Source organism: Condylostylus longicornis, unplaced genomic scaffold (assembly GCF_029603195.1).
Source record: "Condylostylus longicornis isolate FDR11 unplaced genomic scaffold, ASM2960319v2 ptg000114l, whole genome shotgun sequence".
NCBI classification, from domain to species: Eukaryota; Metazoa; Arthropoda; class Insecta; order Diptera; family Dolichopodidae; genus Condylostylus; species Condylostylus longicornis.
Window position 1 is genome coordinate 395,563 of NW_026578082.1, and position 19,535 is coordinate 415,097.

General features: G+C 24.6%; 1 protein-coding gene across 8 annotated transcripts in view; it reads right to left on the reverse strand.

Moving 5' to 3' along the window:
* LOC129614667 (sodium/potassium-transporting ATPase subunit beta-1-interacting protein) overlaps nt 1-19,535 on the reverse strand; it is a 128,147-nt gene that overhangs the window by 35,373 nt on the left and 73,239 nt on the right. The gene's annotated exons all lie outside the window — the stretch shown is intronic.

Consider the following 19,535-nt stretch of genomic DNA (forward strand, 5'->3'; position numbering starts at 1 on the left):
GAATTAATTTAAAAAAAAAAAAAACAAACAAAAATCAAAAAGTCAGCCTAGACGAAGACACGTTCTTCGTTTTTTGTTTTTTTTTTTTATTTAGAAGAATTTTTAGAGCGGAAGGAAATGTTTTTTTTTTTTCTTTCTTTAATGGTATGAATGTAAAAAAGAAAAACTATAAATAAAAAATTTTTTAAATAATGTGAAAAAAATTTCATTTATGTTTGTTTTAAATTGAAAAATAAAATACAAGAGTATTGTGCTCCGTTTCAAAATGTAAGGGAAAAATAAAATTGGTTAAAACAAAAATATTTAAAAAGTGAAACATCTAAGGAAACCGCAAATTATTTGAGACAAAAAAAAAATAAAACACGGGACACAATAATTTGTTCATCATTTGTCGTTTATTAAAAAAAAAATCTCAAAAAAAATTTTATTCAGTATTACCGATTATGCACTATTCTTTAATTTTTGTAGGGCCCAAATTCTGTGTTTTTTTTTAAACCATTGAGTTTTGTACCACAAAATACATACATACATAATTAGCATTTCTCGATTTGCATCAGTTCATAAAACTATACACGAAAAATTAAAAAGACTTATTTACGGGATTAAATTATAATTATTCGGAATCGCGGGGTATTTATTACTTACAGACTTGTATAAAATAATTATTCCCAATAAAATATAGAAAATACTAGAATCTTACAGTAATGAGATGCCAACGCAACAATGGACCTCTCAGTTTTCAGTAGTATGAACTTTTATGCTAATTGGACTAGTATTTATTTAGTATACTGAAAATATGTAATAGAATTTTTTCAAAATTGTACAAGAGTTTATTCAAAATTGTACCAAAATTATCTTTAAATTATACTAGAATTTTATTTAAAATTACACTGAAATCGAAAAAATTGGAACTGATTCAAAATTTATTGATTTACTTATTAACATTTTAAGAGTCGGTTTGAGAAGATTCAACTCTCTGTTCAAAACTATGGTAGTACATTTACAAGGGATTTGTTTCAAACACGTGATGAACGATGATGGTAAAGATAATGAAATTTTGCATCTTTTTTCTCATTCTAGTTTTTATAAAAAATTTATTCATTATTTACAGAAAAAACAAATACATACATATATGTACATATATGTATATATTATTTAGTGTTTCATATATTGAGAAAAATTCAAATTTTTTTTTATGATTTCCATAAAAAAAAAGTCGATTTTTATTTTTTTCCTCTTTGACTCTTGAACTTATTTTGTATAACATAAAATATACATATTTCAATTTCAATGGTAAAGAAATTATTTCTTTTATGATAAATTTAAAATGTTAAATCAAAAATATTGACTTCAATAAATAAAAAATAAGAAGAAAAAATTAAATTTAGTGCCACACAAAAACGGAAATGTAAATTTAATTTTTTCCGTTTTATTAAAGAAATTTTATTGAAAAATAAGAAATATAAGAAATCGATATTATTTTTTTAATTTCATAATACGAGTATTATAATTTATGAAGACTATGAAAATTTTTTGAAACAACTTTATTGAAAAATAAAACTTTAAAAAAGGAAAAAGAAAAAAGCTTAAAATTTATAACTAAAAAAATTTTAAATTATTTTGTACACTTAATCAGGAAATGAATTAGATTTGCATTAAGTTTTGGATATCCGGACAAAACTTTATAACTTTTACGTAATCAAAGAAAACTTTCTATTTGAAAACACAACAAAAATAGTTAAATTTAGTTAAGAGAAATTTCGTTATTGTGATTGCAAAAAATTTCTAAAAGACCTTCAAAACACTATTTTATTAAGTTTGGCTCAATTAAATCATAGCAATCAGTTAAAATTCAAGAACAAGAAATTTGAAATTGGTTTCATTCTCTATTTCTCGCATTTTCAAGTCACCGCATTTAAATTGTCATTTTTCAAGTTAGATTTTACCCTCATTTTCTTAATTATATTTGCTACATTTTTAATAGATAATTTTAATAGATAATTTTTGATGTAAAAATTTTTGAATCACCTATCGGCTAAAACTTGTCGCCATTCGAAATAAAGTGACTAAATTCTCTCAGTTGAACATCATTTTACACAAATACATGCTCTCTTTTCTCTCACCCGGTGAATAAACAATGAAATGCAGAGTGGGACCAAGACCAACATATTCTGGATACGGCTTTATATTGTTATTCATACAAATCATGTAAAACATTATTTTTTGCATTCTCCTTGAGATATGATGATTGATGACACTGATAACCAACAACAAATAACAATACAGATAATTCTCTTCTATTAAAATGCAAGAGAATTTAATCTTTTTTGCAATGTCATTTTTTATAGCACTTTGAAATGTGTACGTTTATAGTTTTTTTAATATTAGTATAAGCATTCAAAGCACATCCTCTGTAGTATTTCAATTCGAACATTGATCCCATAGTGTCTGAATATAAGACTGTGAGTTCTTAGGGGAAGGATTTTACATCAAATAAAATTTTTTATGCAATATGCTAGATAAAAATTACAAATTTAATGGAATTGAGGAAAAGAAATCAAAGCAAAATTTTATCTTAAGGAAAGAAACCAAAAAAAAAAAAATTAAAAAAATTTTTAACAAAATTTTTAACAAAATATTTTGGTAGACTTCTACTCGTATACCGAATATTTGTTGTATATGCCATGCAAGTGTCTTCCATTTTTTTTTTTTAAATTCTGATTTTTACTACAATTTTATTGATTTATCAATATTTTAAATCTTGAAGGTTTGCCAAAAATAAAATTTTTTTCTCTTCTTTAAAATGATTGAATAATTTTTTTTTGTATTCACTTGCATCTAAGAGTAAGTATATGACTATGTACTAACATCTAAATATACAAACATATTTTATATCTAAAATTGTATTGAAGTTATATAATTTATCTCAAGGACGTAATAAATATACAAAGCTTATTTTAATGCACATTTTCTCTTCATTCAAAATAAAGAAAACAAAATTATTATTTTTATTATAATTTACACAAACACAACTACAATTATCTTTCCTAAATAATAATTAATTACCGGATGCAGATCAATATATAGAAAAAATTTTATACCAAAAAAAAAAAACATAAATAAAATAATTTAGAATTGTTTTTATTTTGAAAGACTCGTCGATTCTAAATGCAATAATACCATATTGACAGGCTGATAAAATTGGGCGTGCCAAAAACAATACCTATATATATATACAAATTGTGGGTACATATGAAAAATTTATAGTAGCTTTAGAATAAAAAATTGTATTTAGAATTTGTACACGTATACACTGCTAATAAATAAATATAGAATTTGAATAAATTTTTAAATTTAGAAATTATAATTAAAGGGTATTTTTTTTTTTTTGGCCATCATTTCGTAAAAAACCCAGGCCATATTTATATAACGAAATAGAAGAATAAATGAAATAAAATTGTTATCTAGCATTCTGGTAACATGTTGGGCTTAGCCAATGTTATTAAATCAATTTTGTTCTTAACATTTAAAATAATATTTTTTTCCATAAGTGAGTCTTGACATTAATAAATATGTAACTAGTTAGAACAATATTCCTTAATAAGTTCTATATTCTATTGATACCAACTATCAAAATTAGAAACATTACAAAAACTTTCGATATCTGATTTCTTTATTTTTCTTTTCCTCCCGGAGACTTAGGCCTTTAGGCCCTTTTCACGTCGACTCATAGGATCTTTTGTGATTCCCATCCCCGACTACATTAGCTCTACATCTAGGCCCCTGACAAATCGCAGTATGACAGCTACATCAAGCTGCAACATCCTTCTCGGGGTCACAAAGCCGCCCCCTAAGCAACTCAGTCGCGAACTCCTCCTCCTCCCATCCACTCAGGGCAGACAAGACCGTTATTCCTTCAGCAGCCTGTACGATGTATTATTACAAACTGTATACGATCTCATTAATATCCCTAACTTCGAATTCCCACTTTCATCCTTGAGTAATATAATACAAAATTGGTTGTTGTTTTTAATGGTGGTGAACTCATAAAATCACTGTGGTCATAATATCTATATTGCTGTTTCTTTTAATTTAAGACCCCTAAAATTATGCAATAAAATATATTTTTGATTGTTAAATGGAAATTAAATAGCCTTATAAATAAAGTTAAATTAAAATTCACGTATTTGTTCATCGTACTATTCGTAAAGTACAATATTAATTTCTTTTCGACAAATTTTTAAGCTTTAAAATTTATTACAACTTTCTACAGTAATTTTACTGTAATTTGTAAAGAACCATCCTGTTTGATTACTATATTTTATACAAAAAACCAATTATCGCAATAAAATAATTCTTTTATATTATTAATGCAAGTATTATTATTATATTAGTATGGTGAATTAACTAAGCGCATATAATTTGTATATTTTTTAGCTTTAACTAACTATAATATACGTACGAGCATGCATACAATAACAACACTTAGAATTCACCTAATTCAATTTTAATAGTATAACAATAATAATAATTTAATTCAATACAATTAACATATAATATAAACTATTCAAAATGTATAATGCAGCTATATACTAGATTAGTACATATTGGGTTCGGAAAATCAAACCGAACCAAATGAAAATTGAAAAAAAAAAAAAAAAGAAAATGAGTTTGTATTTTTCTAATTTTTTATTTTCATTTTCTTTTTTAATTTTATCCCCTATATATATTTCGATTTATATTGAATAATTTATCAATACAATAATTATTTTTAATATGGTAATATAAAATACACGTACTAACTATAAAATATTGTATAGAGATTTGTTGTAAATGTACAAAAATGTACGTGTTAGATACTATGAAATATATAAGTACATATGTATATACATTATAAGTGATATATACGTAGATATATCATATACATATATAATTATGTTCAGTTTTTGCTTTGTGTTAAATTAGTCATTGACTTTATGACTTGGTTTTCACTCTAGAGTTATGCTGTTTTCATTCTCTTTCTTTTTTTCAACTCAATCAACTAGATATGATTCAATCATTAATGGTTCAATAATCTTTAGATTGAGATAGGCTTTTGTTATATATATATACATTCATAATGTACCTATATGTACGTAAATATGAATCTAACGACTATTACGGAATATAAAAAATTTTATTTTTAACTAACAAGGCCTTGGAATACAATATTATTAAAAATGCATTTACAGTAAAATTAGTTTTATTTAGAACAATATATTGTATGGTATAATAGCCATTATTTAATTGAATTTACTAATTTTGAAATAAAATATAATTTTTGCAAAATAAATAATAAATTTATTTTAGAAAATTAATGTTACATTTAAATACGGGGAAGCTATTTTGGATTAAATATTAAACAACAGTTTAATAATTAATGATGAAGTCTTAATAATTATCACAACTCTCCATTAGAGAGTATTTTGATTCTATTTTTGTATTTTAAGTTGTTTGAAATGAATATTATATCGAACCTTATGCATTTAAATATTGTATGAAGTAAATGTTTGCAATATGGCAATGGTCATTTCACACACGTATGAAATAGGTTGCACTGTAATTACCTTGAAAATAATTCAACACAATAAGTAATTAGTAATTACTATATTATTTTTATGTTTATAATATATTTGAGTTTAAATGCAGTTAAAGTAAAAAAGAAAGTTGATTAATTTAAAGGCTTTACAAAAAAATATAATTACTTAAAATTGTGTTCAAAAGCATTTTTATATTAAAAATACTATATAAGTAATACTTATTTTTTTTTACTTTCACTTCATGTGTATCACTAAAATATATATAAGTACATTCACTTAGACATATGATATATGTAAGTACATTCTATTCATGAAGTCGCGAAACGATTAGGAGGCTGCTTACGACTAGCTCCTTCAAAGATATTTTCGGGTATTAATTTGGAACCGGATAGCATAAGGGAGGACTACAATAAGGCATGGTTAACTGAAGTGGTCGGAATGAAATGCTCCTTTGCTCATATCTCTCTTCATTAATCTAGAAACTTGTATTGAATTAAACTTATCTTATTGAGTTTTCAATAAATACTAATCATACTAATAGTATGCATGATTTGGTATGATTGCATTATCATTTGGTATGATTGTATTATCTTTTGTATGATTTGAATTGATATGATAGCAACCCTATGAAAATAACTTAAATTAAAATTAAAAATTTTTAAATAATTCATAAATGTATATACTTATTTTAAATTATTCAAATGTGTGTGTAATAATCATGTATATAATAATTACATACAAACATAGCACTAAATTTTCTTAAAGATTTGTGGGTGTTATGCGATTCTTAAATGAATGAAAAATTTCCAATTATTATTTTCAAAAATAAAAATTTTCAATTTAATCACGCGATAATTGTCAATTAAGGTTTTGTCGGCTTATTAATTTACACTCTATTCAAGATCAATTTTTATTATAAATTGCCCTAATTTATTAGTATTTTCTGAATATTAATGTGAGATATACACAATATACATTCATAATAACATATAAAACATGAGTGAAAAATTATAATTGCTATTTGTATCTGAGCTAAAATTAAAAGCTAATGAAAGCTATAAAAATTGGGCTCCAATTAAAAAAGAAAATTAAAAAAAAGAATGAAAAATTCAACAAAATAATTTAGGTTAAAAATGAGTCCAAGAACAATAGAAAATTTATAAATAATAATTTTTAATAAATTTAAAGTTTATGTAATGAAAATAAATTTTTAATTGATTTAAAATTAAAGAGATTATTATTAAAAACTGAAAATGAATCGTAATCACGACCTTGAATAATTTGGAATATTTCTTTTTATTTTGATTAATTTTATGTAAGTTAATGGGTAACTGAGGCTTATTTTTCGCCTTAATTTGTTACAGAAGGAAGTTTTTTTTTTGTCTTATTAAATTTCCGGATATTTTTTATTCGCGTGGGTGACAAGAGCCCCTTGACCCTTCCCACATCAACCAATATAATCTTTTGTGATTCTCATCCACTCTATGTCAGTCCAATATCTAGGCACTTGAAAAACTTCAGCATTGCAACTGCTACATGGAGGAAACTTTAGGAAACTGCCTGCATCGTAGAATATTTTTCAAACAATAAATTGTTAATTTAATAATTCCTAATTAAATTAAGTTCCGTTAACGAATTTTGTTCGAAACCTAAGACAAATTACATAATGTAAATAAATATCATTTATTTATATTATGTAATTACAAGAATCAGTAGGAAAACAATTCTTAAGAAACTATAGAAAAAGTTCATTTAAGCTTATTACATAACATCCTTCTAAATAAGTTAAAGTTCAATTTTATATACTTATGTAAGTATGTACGTATAATTTCGTAGTATGTTATATTAGAAAAAAAATTTCAATCAAATTTGATAAGAAAAATTTCGAAGTTTCAAAAAATAAGTTCATTATCAAGTTCACAAAAAGAAGGAAAAATCTTTTATATACCAAAGTTATTTTATTTCGGAATAAAAAATATTGATGTAAATAAAACGTGTAAATAAAATACATACTGATTATACAATACAAAGACGAACATGAATAAAAACATACATACTAACATTTAATCAAATATTTACAGTCAAATTTCAATGCCAACAATATGTTAATTTTTAATATTATTGTTGTAGTGATAATTAATACAGTAGATCTATATGCGAGTATATTGGGCGCATTATCTTTAGGGTGACACTAATATACTACAAATGGCTCCTAATAAGTACCATAATTCAAATGATCATGAAATTTTCTATGACATAAGAAACAATAACGATTTTTAATATTAAGTATTTAAATATGGTAAATTTTTTAATATGTTCAAAAGTTTTAGTGTGATTACTAACATTTAAAAATTATTGGAAATACTTATATGCCATACGTTATTGATTACAATTGATTATTGAATTACAATTGTAACTGATAATATTGCAGTCCCTTTATATGAGTAGAGATTATGTTATTAAGCTTAAACTAGTTCCTTCTATCGAACACCGCTGCCGACCAATTCTCCAATTCCTCTACTTACGCTTTCTGCGTAAATTTCTGAAAAAATTACACAAAGAATAATTGGGCATCAGCTCTTGAATACTGAGAGATCCACGTTCAAATCAATTTTGCGTCCTGGCGGCTAGAACAGAATTATCACACAATATGTTTATGGCAGTCTCCTGAATGAATTTGAATACGAAATATTTTCTCTTCATAAAATAACTATAATTACAATTCAAAAAAAAACAAACATACAATAAACCATTATCACTTTCTACTACTTATACCGCACCAATTTATGATGAACGTGAAAATTTCTAATTTACTTGCATACGTTTAATGCACATACTTATATTTAATCATAAAATATGATGTCCTGTTAATAAAATAATAAAAATGTATTTTAAATTTAATTTATACTCAAGTTAAATTTTGCCTTTCACCAACAATAAATTAAAAAGTTGGTAAGCGTTTTCATCAGCATAATAAAATTGTTAATGTTGTTGATGGCTATTGTAAAATTGAAAATTTCTTTTAAATTTTCTTTTTTTATTGTAGCTTATTAACAATTATACTTAGTTGAAATAAAAATTATAATTGAAAAAAATATTTTTTTTTTTTATAGTCATATTTTTATATACAATTTCTTGCGCTTTTAAAAAAAAGAAAAATTATTAATATCTCACACATGTTCAAGCTTCTTGTAGATTATTGTGTGCTACTTATTCAAATTGTTGTTCAGTTCAAATTATTTCTTTAAATGATTTTACTTTTAAAACTACACTCTTCACAACTGTATAATAAGCAATATTCGAATGAAGTTTAAGAATAGATTTGTGCATTTTGTTAAAATTGTGGTATATAGTTATAGCAGGCATATGCAATTATATGCAGACATTTACAAATATGCGTCGAATTAAATTTATAGAATGTGTAGACAGAATATATTATGATCCTCAATTCAACGATGTTTTATATATAATATTTTCGTGGTATGGAACTGATCTGTGACTGCACATTTCAAGTTATAAATTGAAAATTGAGAAAAACTATTAGAATAGAACCATGAAATACACATAATTAATTTACGTTTAAGTCAGAATTTACGTTTTAAGTTTTCCCTCTATGTATAAGGCTAAATATATTTAGAATTCACTTTAAATATTATATTTCGTTATCCGCAGAACTCACTCAACAATTAAGTATGCTTCGGTAATTTGCCCAAATACACAAATAGCTCGGCTTCTCCGAATATGTGTACAAATATTGCTTTAATCCGCCATTAAAATCTCGTACCTCTTCCTTTCCAAATCACTAAAGTTTTGGATATCTTAAACTTCCACTATAGTTTCAATAATATGAAAAATTTTCGATTTATTAAAGAGCATAGTTAGCATTTTTTCTTCCTTCTATGCATTTGTTTACTCATAAAGAAAAATCACACATTTTATAAAAAAAAAAAAAATTGCAAAATTTCATTATTTCCTTTTACTTTGTGTTTGCATTTTATAAAGCATTTTTTTTTTCACTTTTAAATTACATACATCCAAACGTACACTCGAATTACTTGAAAATTGTTTATAAACAAATATAAATAAAATAAAATTAAAAATCAAACACAACCGAACAAAAAGTAATATGAAATGAAACCTTAAACATAAAAGAGAATAAATAACAACAAAGAGAAACATGAACGCAAACACTAGCAATAATAACAAAAGAGAAAAAAAAAAGAACCGCAAATATGCTTTTGAAAAATTACAATACACCGAAAGAGTGCGAATTGCGATTTTGTTGCAAATGAACGTTCTACGTAATACGCAATCTATTTTTATCTTAAGTTTTTCTTTTATACTTAGTATAAGTGCATCACTTAACTCAATCTTCTTTCTATGATGTAGACATAATTATGTTTATGTACAAATATTGTATATATACATACTATGTAGGTTAACACAGTGCATGTACATAATTACATATAATATGCCAACTAATAACGGATGATATTTTTGCAGTGCGACTTTATGAAACTTACATAGCTAGTGGTATGTTAATATTCTTGAACAAATTCACTTAGTTAAAGTTACCATTTTGTCATGAAGAGACTTGCGCTCGAACAGTGCTCTTAAATTATTTATTTATTGTTTAATGAAATATGTAGTTTAGTATTCGGTTATTAATAAATTATAGTGTCGATTTTTAAATCTGTCAACTTGTCGTTATTTTCTTTTTACATTGACCAATCCACATTTGTTGTAATTTTAGAAAACAATACTAAACGTGTGTAACGAATAGATACTCCGGCCGAAATAAGCGAAAATGTGATTTAAGTTGAGCGTAATGACTAAAAATGTGGCTTGAATTGAGTGTTCGAAATTATATTTTTTTAATTTTACAAAAAAAACACCCCTTCTTATACACAGAATGTAATAATAATAACGTACTTCTGAGCATTAAAGAGAAAAACAAAAAAATTGTTGCTTTTTCATTTTTTATATATCGATTTTTTTATTTCTTGTTTTTTTACAGTGAATTTTATGATTCCATTGCATTTCCATTAACATATCATTGCCCTTGCCTTGGACATTCTATTATGATAATGTTGATTTAACTAAAATAATTAAAGAAAAAAAAAAGTGATGTTTAACATTTTCTATGATCACAAATAATGACTCCTTACAACAATTATGAGGAGACAACAACCGCAGCTAAATGTAATACAAAATGTTTTTACATGAACACAACTAATAAGAATAAGTTATATGTTTTCTTAAATCTTAAAGTTTGCTAACGAAAAGCTCTAATTTTTAAATTTCAAAGGGCTTCGAATACTCAATGTTACAATAAATACTGGTTTCACTTCAACAAATAAAAATACTGGTTTTAAAAACAATTCATGTAAAACTATTATACTATTAAAGTTATTTTCGTTCATATACGAAACTATTTCAAGGATTGCATAAATTTAGGATGAACCATTTATGCAGTTTTTGAAATAAAGCAGAAATAAATTTAAAGAGATGTTCACATAATGCTCGATTTTAAGGGTTAATAGGGTGAGTTAAGAAAAATAATTATACTCTTTAGTGGCATGTTACCGTTAACTTTTAGACGGAGGGGAGGGGTATAATACTTACGTTGTATTATACATGGTGTTTAATAATACTTATTGATATCAGAAATAAAATTACAAATTTTAGAATAGTTTTCACAATAAAACACCAAATAACATTTTAGACATAAATTGTTTCTTATAAGAGAAATTTCAATATTATAAAATTATTTCAAACTAACGTAATCCTATACATACATACATATATAAGAATTAACACAGTCCTACTAAAACCACAAAATAATGTAAAGTTATAAAAATACATATTCTTAAATTACAATTTAATTTGCATAGGAAAAACATCGAGGCTATTACACTATCGACACTATAACCACTTCATATTTTATGAGCCTATTCGAAGGTCATAGAAGGCCTCTCAGACTACTGTTTTACCACAACAAAGGAATTACAAACCTAATGTATGTATATCAAATGTATATTGTATGTATGTATATAGAGAATTCATTTATTTATACGCTTTTTCAAGAGAGTATTGAAACAACATAATTCCTATACCATTTACTATGACTAATTCAAAAGCCATTTTAAAAGTGAAATAATAAAACACATAAAAACCGGCAATTTTTTTTTTCTTTTTTTCATAAAAAAAAAAAATATTTTTTTTTTCTCTATTTTATTGTTTTTATGACGCGACAAAATTATTTCGAGTAATTTTTGTGTTTTTTGTAGGACATCATCAAATAGCCAGTTTAAAATGAAATGGAAAAAAAAAATTTTGTAATTTTTCTTTTACAAATTTCGATATAGGCACGTCGTAGCACTTATAAAATTTCATAATAAATGCGTCGATCAATGAATCTATTTTTAATTTATATTGCAAATTTCTATTCAAAAATATTATGTCAAATTGTCGGCAAATTAATTGTCTTATTTAAGTTTTTCTTAAAACCAAATATTTACCAGTATAATGTAATCTCGGTGTTTTGTAGAATCCCATTAAATTAGTAGTGAAAAAATCTTATTTAAAATATAGAGCTTTAAATTTGCAAATATAAAATGCCATCTTTAGAGAGAAATTTAAACGAGAAATTGGAACAATTTAGAGCCCTTTAATTCTATATACATATAAAGAGAATAAATTAAGTCCAACACTTAGTCTTAAATTTTAAAGTATACTACGTAGGAATACGCTTTTTTCACAGAAAACTTTAACATCAATGCAATACATGAGGTCAAAAACCTCAAGTCTACAATTCAGATATCTATAACTTAAAAATTCAAATTACCATTTTACCATTAAATGTTTTTATAATAAATGGTTACACTTACAAAATGACAGTAATAAAATTCCAATAATTGCAATAAAATTGGTATTGTTTTTATCTTTTTTAAAAAAAAAGTTATTTTAGAGTGCATACTAAGTATATAAAAAATTTTTCAAATCAATAATAAAAATAATTGTACACATGTTCATTACACATATTAACCTTTTCCGGCTCAACTTTTTAAAATTAAATTTAATACAGCAAAATTATTAAAAGCAGCAGTTTACTTTAACAATTTTATACAACATTACACGAGTTCTTAGAATTAAGTTAAGCGTATTGTAAAATCAGTAATGGTTCTACACAGACATCTGTTTGTTATGACTAAACTAAACCAAACATCTATATCTGAGAAAATATTTATCCTCTCACAACGGTAGGTGGATAAATGACATTTTCTGTCCTTTGTTAATGATGATGAAATCTAAATTCGTAATTCATTTCAAAAATTAATGAAGCCGAGCAGAGCACTAAATCTTTCGTATTGTCCCCTTACAGTATGCAATTTTTCATATTTTATTTTCAACGATATTTTTAAGACTTGGAATCAATCAAACACCCAGTGCTCATGAGTTTTATTACTCCTACAGGTAAGTTTTTATTTTAGAGTTTAAAACCACATTTTACTCACTTTACAGAATTTTTTGTTATTTTTAGAGCACGTTCGCAACTCATAAATTTGCAACTCATCAGGGTTAATTGTATCAGAATTAATGGTATTAGCTTTATATATAATTAAATCGAGTTTCCTTTTTCCGTATGGGTTGAAACGCAAACTATGTTAATCCTTTTTTTTCCATTTTTTTTCTTTTAACTTATTGGGAGTTGTTTTTCAAAAATTTTATATTAATTTATATCCTGACTTTACACCATTATTTTTATATAATATAGAAAATCTACTTAGGTTTTTGATTTGTAATTAATTTTCTACATAGTTAATAATACATTTGGTTTTGTTAAAATTTTTCCTTAAAAAATATTAAAAAAAATATCCTTAATAAGTAAACTATATGCACATTAGTATAATCATAGTTATAATTATGAACACACATAAACTTACACAGGCACGAAACATATGTTATATGGTATGTATAACAGTTTGTAATTATATATGTATGTATGAATACAACTATTTTAAAAATCGATTAGTTTATGTACATATTCATAAGTTATATACAAATATTTGACCACTATATTCGATAACAAAAGAAGTATTTTAGTCATTTATTATAGTTTTGTTATATAGCGTTTGACAGTTATTTTGATAATTTTTCTTCTTATCTTTGATTATAGGCTTCAATCACGCGAATACATTTTTATATATATATATATATATACTTGCACGAACACACTTTAAAGAATGTAATATAATATTTCACCTCTCTCTTTGTCTCCTTAATGTCCTTAAAAAGAGAGGAGTGCGTGTAATGGAATTTTGGAATTTTAGATTATGTCATGTTTACATTCAATTCAAATATTTTATATTTTGTATTAAAAACAACTAAAAACAATATTTTGGTATAAAAAAAAAGCAAACAAAGGAAAAAATGACAAATTCACGCCATTTTATATCGTAAAAAAATTTATTCTTTTGTTCTTAAGTGTTTGGATAAATTAATTAATGATTTTTTTTTTTTATTTTTCACATTTTAGAATTGGAAAATGATAGTAAATAATCGAGATTTTTTATTAAAGAAAATATAGAAAAAAATAAGTTATAAAAGTAAAATAAAATTTCTATTTAATAAATTAAAAATACGATATTTTTAGAACATAACCTGATTTTTGCGTTCTTATTTTTTGTTACTGCGAAATTTTGATTTAAATTAATAATTTTGTGATTATAGGCATCTGCGTTTCATTTCAACTTTAAATCTGTGTAACACTTCCATAGTGTAACACTTCCAATATACACACATAAAAGTAATCGAGAAGGGTTTAGTTACGAAAATATATTCCAGTAGATTAAGTAGTTAGCATTTTTATATACGAAATCAACCAAAATAAACGTCAAATACACAATATTCAAATTTATAGATGAGTTATAACTCCTACATATAACAGAAATTTTATAATTCCATTTTGAACAATAAATTTGACTATGTATATAATGATGATTGTAGAAAAAGAAATGGCGTTTTCGAAGTTATGAATTACTATTTTAAATTGACTTGTAATTTCTCCAAAATAATATATAATAATATAACATAGGAAATATTAAATTATAACAATATTTTTTGCAATTACTATATGCATTTAAAATGTTATTAAAACTTGAAAACTGAAAACATTAATATAACAATTTGTTACAATAATATATTTATAAAATTTATTCTCTCTGTCCGTTTCTCTTTTTGTTTACTTTGAAATGCATGTATTATGACAAGCGTACATAATTCAAAAAATAATGAAAACTGTAAAAGTTTTAATATATTTTCTACTTCCACACAACATGTGATGTAGTTAGTACTCCTAAACTTTCGCATTAATTATTTCTAAAGCAATTTGACAGTTATATTATTTTACATCCATATTATATTCTGCGTTTACCAAATTTAAGATTGGCGAGAAACAATCTTCCGAATTAAATAAGTGCCATATACATTTCATTTTTCATTGTAAATTATAAGTAACTGAGAAAATCTGAAAAATTTTAAAATTCTTTTATTGAAAACTAAAACACTCTCTAAATGACAAGTTAGCGTAATTAATTTTCGAAAATTAACTCATTAATTGGAAGTAAATGTGCTTTATTCCATGCAGAATACAAAATTGCGTTAAGTAAATGTAAAATTTATTAAAAGAAAAGGAAAATCATCTAAATTGAAATATTAAAAAAAATATTTAAAATCTAATACCGGAAAACTTTAAGTTGTTTTTGAATATCATATATGAGTACACAATATAATTTCTTATTATAATTAAATTTTGTTATACACCTGAAAAAAATTATTATACTTAGCTTATGAGTATTATACATTATTGTTTATTGCTATCAAATTTCAAAAAAGGGAGCAGTGTTTTTGCTTATTTTACTTTCCCATTTCTTTTATTTTCAAATTTACAAAGTGTAAAATATTATACAACTATATAACAATAAGTTCCTGGTTTTCATTTTAATTATTAAAAATATTTATATTGTGGATACTTTAAATACACACATGTACACATAAACATACATGTATATTTAGCGGGAATTATACCGTACGTATACATACATTTGCTTTATGAAAAGGGGAGCATTATTGTAAAATAAAATGAATTTGTAAACAAACATACACACTCAAACATATGTATATAATAACAGTATTCTTAAAAATATTAAATAACATAAGAAATAATATTATGAAAAATATAAATAAACAAAAACAATCAAAACTGACAATCAAAAAATAATAAAAACCGATTATATAAGTAATCCACCTTATATTTATTTTTTTACTTTATATACACTTTACACGGTCTATTTGTAGTCCCTTTAATTTTTGAAAAAGAAAAAAAGATGTTAAGAGTAAATGGAAATTATGTGGAGAGCTAGCTATATGAACATAGAAAAGAAAACGCATCCAAGTGAAAAAGTCATTTACCTAAAAGGTGTGTTATACATCATAAAATGAATACAGTACACGTTGAGTATGTGAAAATGATTCTACATACTTATATAATATATATACACATTTTATGTAGATCTATTTTAATAATAACATACAACTTGCAGACAAAGAAGAATGAATTTCTTATGTACACAATATAAGCCATACGTAAAAAGTGTTCGACAAATCAAATGAAAAATCATTGGGAAAACTATCAAAAAAATTTTTTTTTTGTTATTTATGTCATGTAAGAATCTTCTAAATATCTGGGCTTATATGATATTTAAATTATACAATAAAAATAAATGGAGAAAAATAAAAATTAACAAAAACTGACATACCTAAATTTGTAATGATTGCATACTTATAGGATTAAATTATACAGTGCTCCACAGTAACATTGAAATTCAAGAGTATGAACAAATATTAAGATCTCACCTATATAAAAAAGAATGAGTTGCTGTGTAGTAAATTAAATAAGCGATGTGTTCAAAAATGGTTAAGCGGTTCTAGTTTAATTGAAATTCAGAAATTAATTTCTAAACTGAGTTTTATTACGGAACGAATATAGAAACTTACATTATCGGGATGTTTTATAATATGACAAATTCAAATTCTGGTCCGTAGTAAATTTACTACGGTCCAGAATTTTGAAATGTCTTCGAGTTGAGTCATTTACAATTCTAATTAAATTAAACTTACCTCCCATTTTAAATTTATTATTTTTCAGAATTTCGTATTCGTACAAAGCACTCTGTATAAAATTTTTTCGAAATATTTTTACGCACTATACAATTATACAACCTAAATAACTTTAGTATGTAAGTATAACAATTAAAGTGGTTGTGTAATAAGGTAATTACGAGATTTCTAATTATTTTTTTTACCTTTTCCTTTTTTTTTCCATTTCGAAGGCTTGTCATCCTGATTGCATTTGAATTTGATTAATTTTTTATGTCATATATGATAATTAAAGGAATATAATAAAATAAAAAATAATCGGTAGGTTGGTAAGTTTTGGGAAAATTTTATTATACTTACATTGAAATTGAAAATAATTAAGACAATAATAAAAAATAATTTTTATAGAAAGGAACTTAAATTATTCTGGCTTTGATTAAGTTTTTCATTTTTTATTCTTTAACATACAAAGGGTTTTGTTTTTGTTCAAATTGGTTGAAAGTTAATTAAAATTAGGGAATCAGAAATGACACGCACAAATTTTTATTTATATATGAAAACATCAATTATACTTAGTGTATTTTAGTTAATTATTTCACAAAATATGTACCTTTGCTTGTAATTATGGTTCAGAGAAAAGTAAAGGATTTTCTAATGAAAAAATAAAGTCAGAGAATAAGTTGACAGATTTAGGCAGGGCATTTTAGTCCAAAAAAATATAAAAGAATACTTACATTTAAAAGTAGACCACATCCCGAATTTTTCGAATACTAATCTTCTTTTAGTCTCCCGAATAATAAATGAGAGTTCATTAGCCACAAGAAGTTTCAATTTTTGATTAGCCATAGAAATGATTTTTGATGAGGGCGTCAGGGTATTGCGGCATAGAAGGAAATGAGAAAGCTGATAGTCTCGACCGGAGGGAAGCGGCAACACTCCACTTTCCTGAATCACTGGGAGGGGCGAGCTATCAGAAGAAGTTGGGCAAGACGGGCAGGTAGGTGCGCCCGTCTCTGTTTGGAAGAGAACGAAACGCCGAAGTAGTTATTGTATAAATGCGAGGTGATAGCCTGCCTACGATTGGGATTCTTCGGAAAGGGTTATGTAATATCAATGAAAGTTAGCTGCAATACTGCAATTTGTCAGGGGCTTAGATATAACGCTAATGTAGATGTGGACAGGAATCTCAAAAAAAATTAAAATCGGTATAGCTTCTCAAATTTCATTAATTCTTAAATTTGTTTAAATTCTTAAATTTGATTGACCGGTCAAATCGCTGTCATTATGAAACTAGATCGTTATGAGGTCGAACGAATTTTTAATTAAGATTTTCTGAAATTTTCACAATTTGAGATCTCCGTCTTTCTTTATTATAAAAATTAAAATTTTTCTAAATTATTTTTAAAAATTCATTTAACCTAGACTGCCTTAATAAACCGAAAGTCAATTGAAATTCCATTGTCATTACAATTAAAAACAGGTTCCAAAATAAGGACAATTTGTATTACGTATATTCATAATTTGTTAATCAATCCTCCACTTTCATATCAATATTATTAATCCAATATTATTAAAATATGAGAATAAATTAGCTACCTAAATAAATTAAATTTAAATTTCATAAATATTTTAATTTTTTGGCAAATTTTCTTTTGGATTAAATTTGATTTTAAATGACAAATTTTGTTATTAAATTTCTTACGTAAGGTACATATACACCTGAATTATTATTTTGTACAAGTTTAAAATAATGTGTGCAGATAATCCATAACACATGTACATGTATATATATATATGTATATATACATCATCATACTGCAAAATCAATTTTCATCATCATAATATTTGCATCATATGGGTTAAAATGCGGTTTCTCAAAATTCAACTTCAATATTAAAAATAATAATACTCTTATTAAAAATAATAATACACGTATACAACATATAAGTATATGAACATATAGATAAGATACACACACATGTTGTTGCAAATAAAATCCTACATATACCTAAAAACACAATTCAATTTTGAATTTTGTTTTCTTTATTATTATTTTTTTTAAATAAATTTTTCTTAACATTTTATACCTTAAGACACCTGATTTAATGCGAAAAATAAATATATAAAAGTTATTGCTAAAGCTTTATTATATTAGATCTAAACTAACTTCTGCTGCCAATCATCATCATAAAAAATATAAGCATATAAAAAAAATATGCAAATACTATATACAAATATACAAGTATAATACATATATACACGGTTATATAACAATATAATATCCATTGCAACTAATGAACGACTCTTGTGGGACAAAATTATACAAATAAAAATTTTTATTGCATATTACGTCAGTGCATAATATGTACATATATATGTAGGAATGAGTATGTACATAACCATGTAGTAAAACAAGAAAAATTTATTGATCAAAGTGAAAAAAATCGCTAGTTCATGCATAAAAATAACTGTTTTTAAGGATTTTATAACTAATATATATATATATATAGATTTCTCTCTATATTAGATGTATATTTATTAGAGAGAGAAAGAGAGTTTTTATAGTGCAATATACCTTGAGCAAATATTATTTTTTTTAATAATACTCTACTTGTATTTATAGAAGAGTACATATATGACATATGATGTTGGACAAATAAAACTAAATTTTTTTATAGTCTATATGACTTTATCTATAAATAACTGATGTGATCCACACATAACCGACTACATTGTTATGGATAATAATTCCAAAATTGCTAAGACTTAAAGTTAAAAAAGCTCCAAAAATGTGAA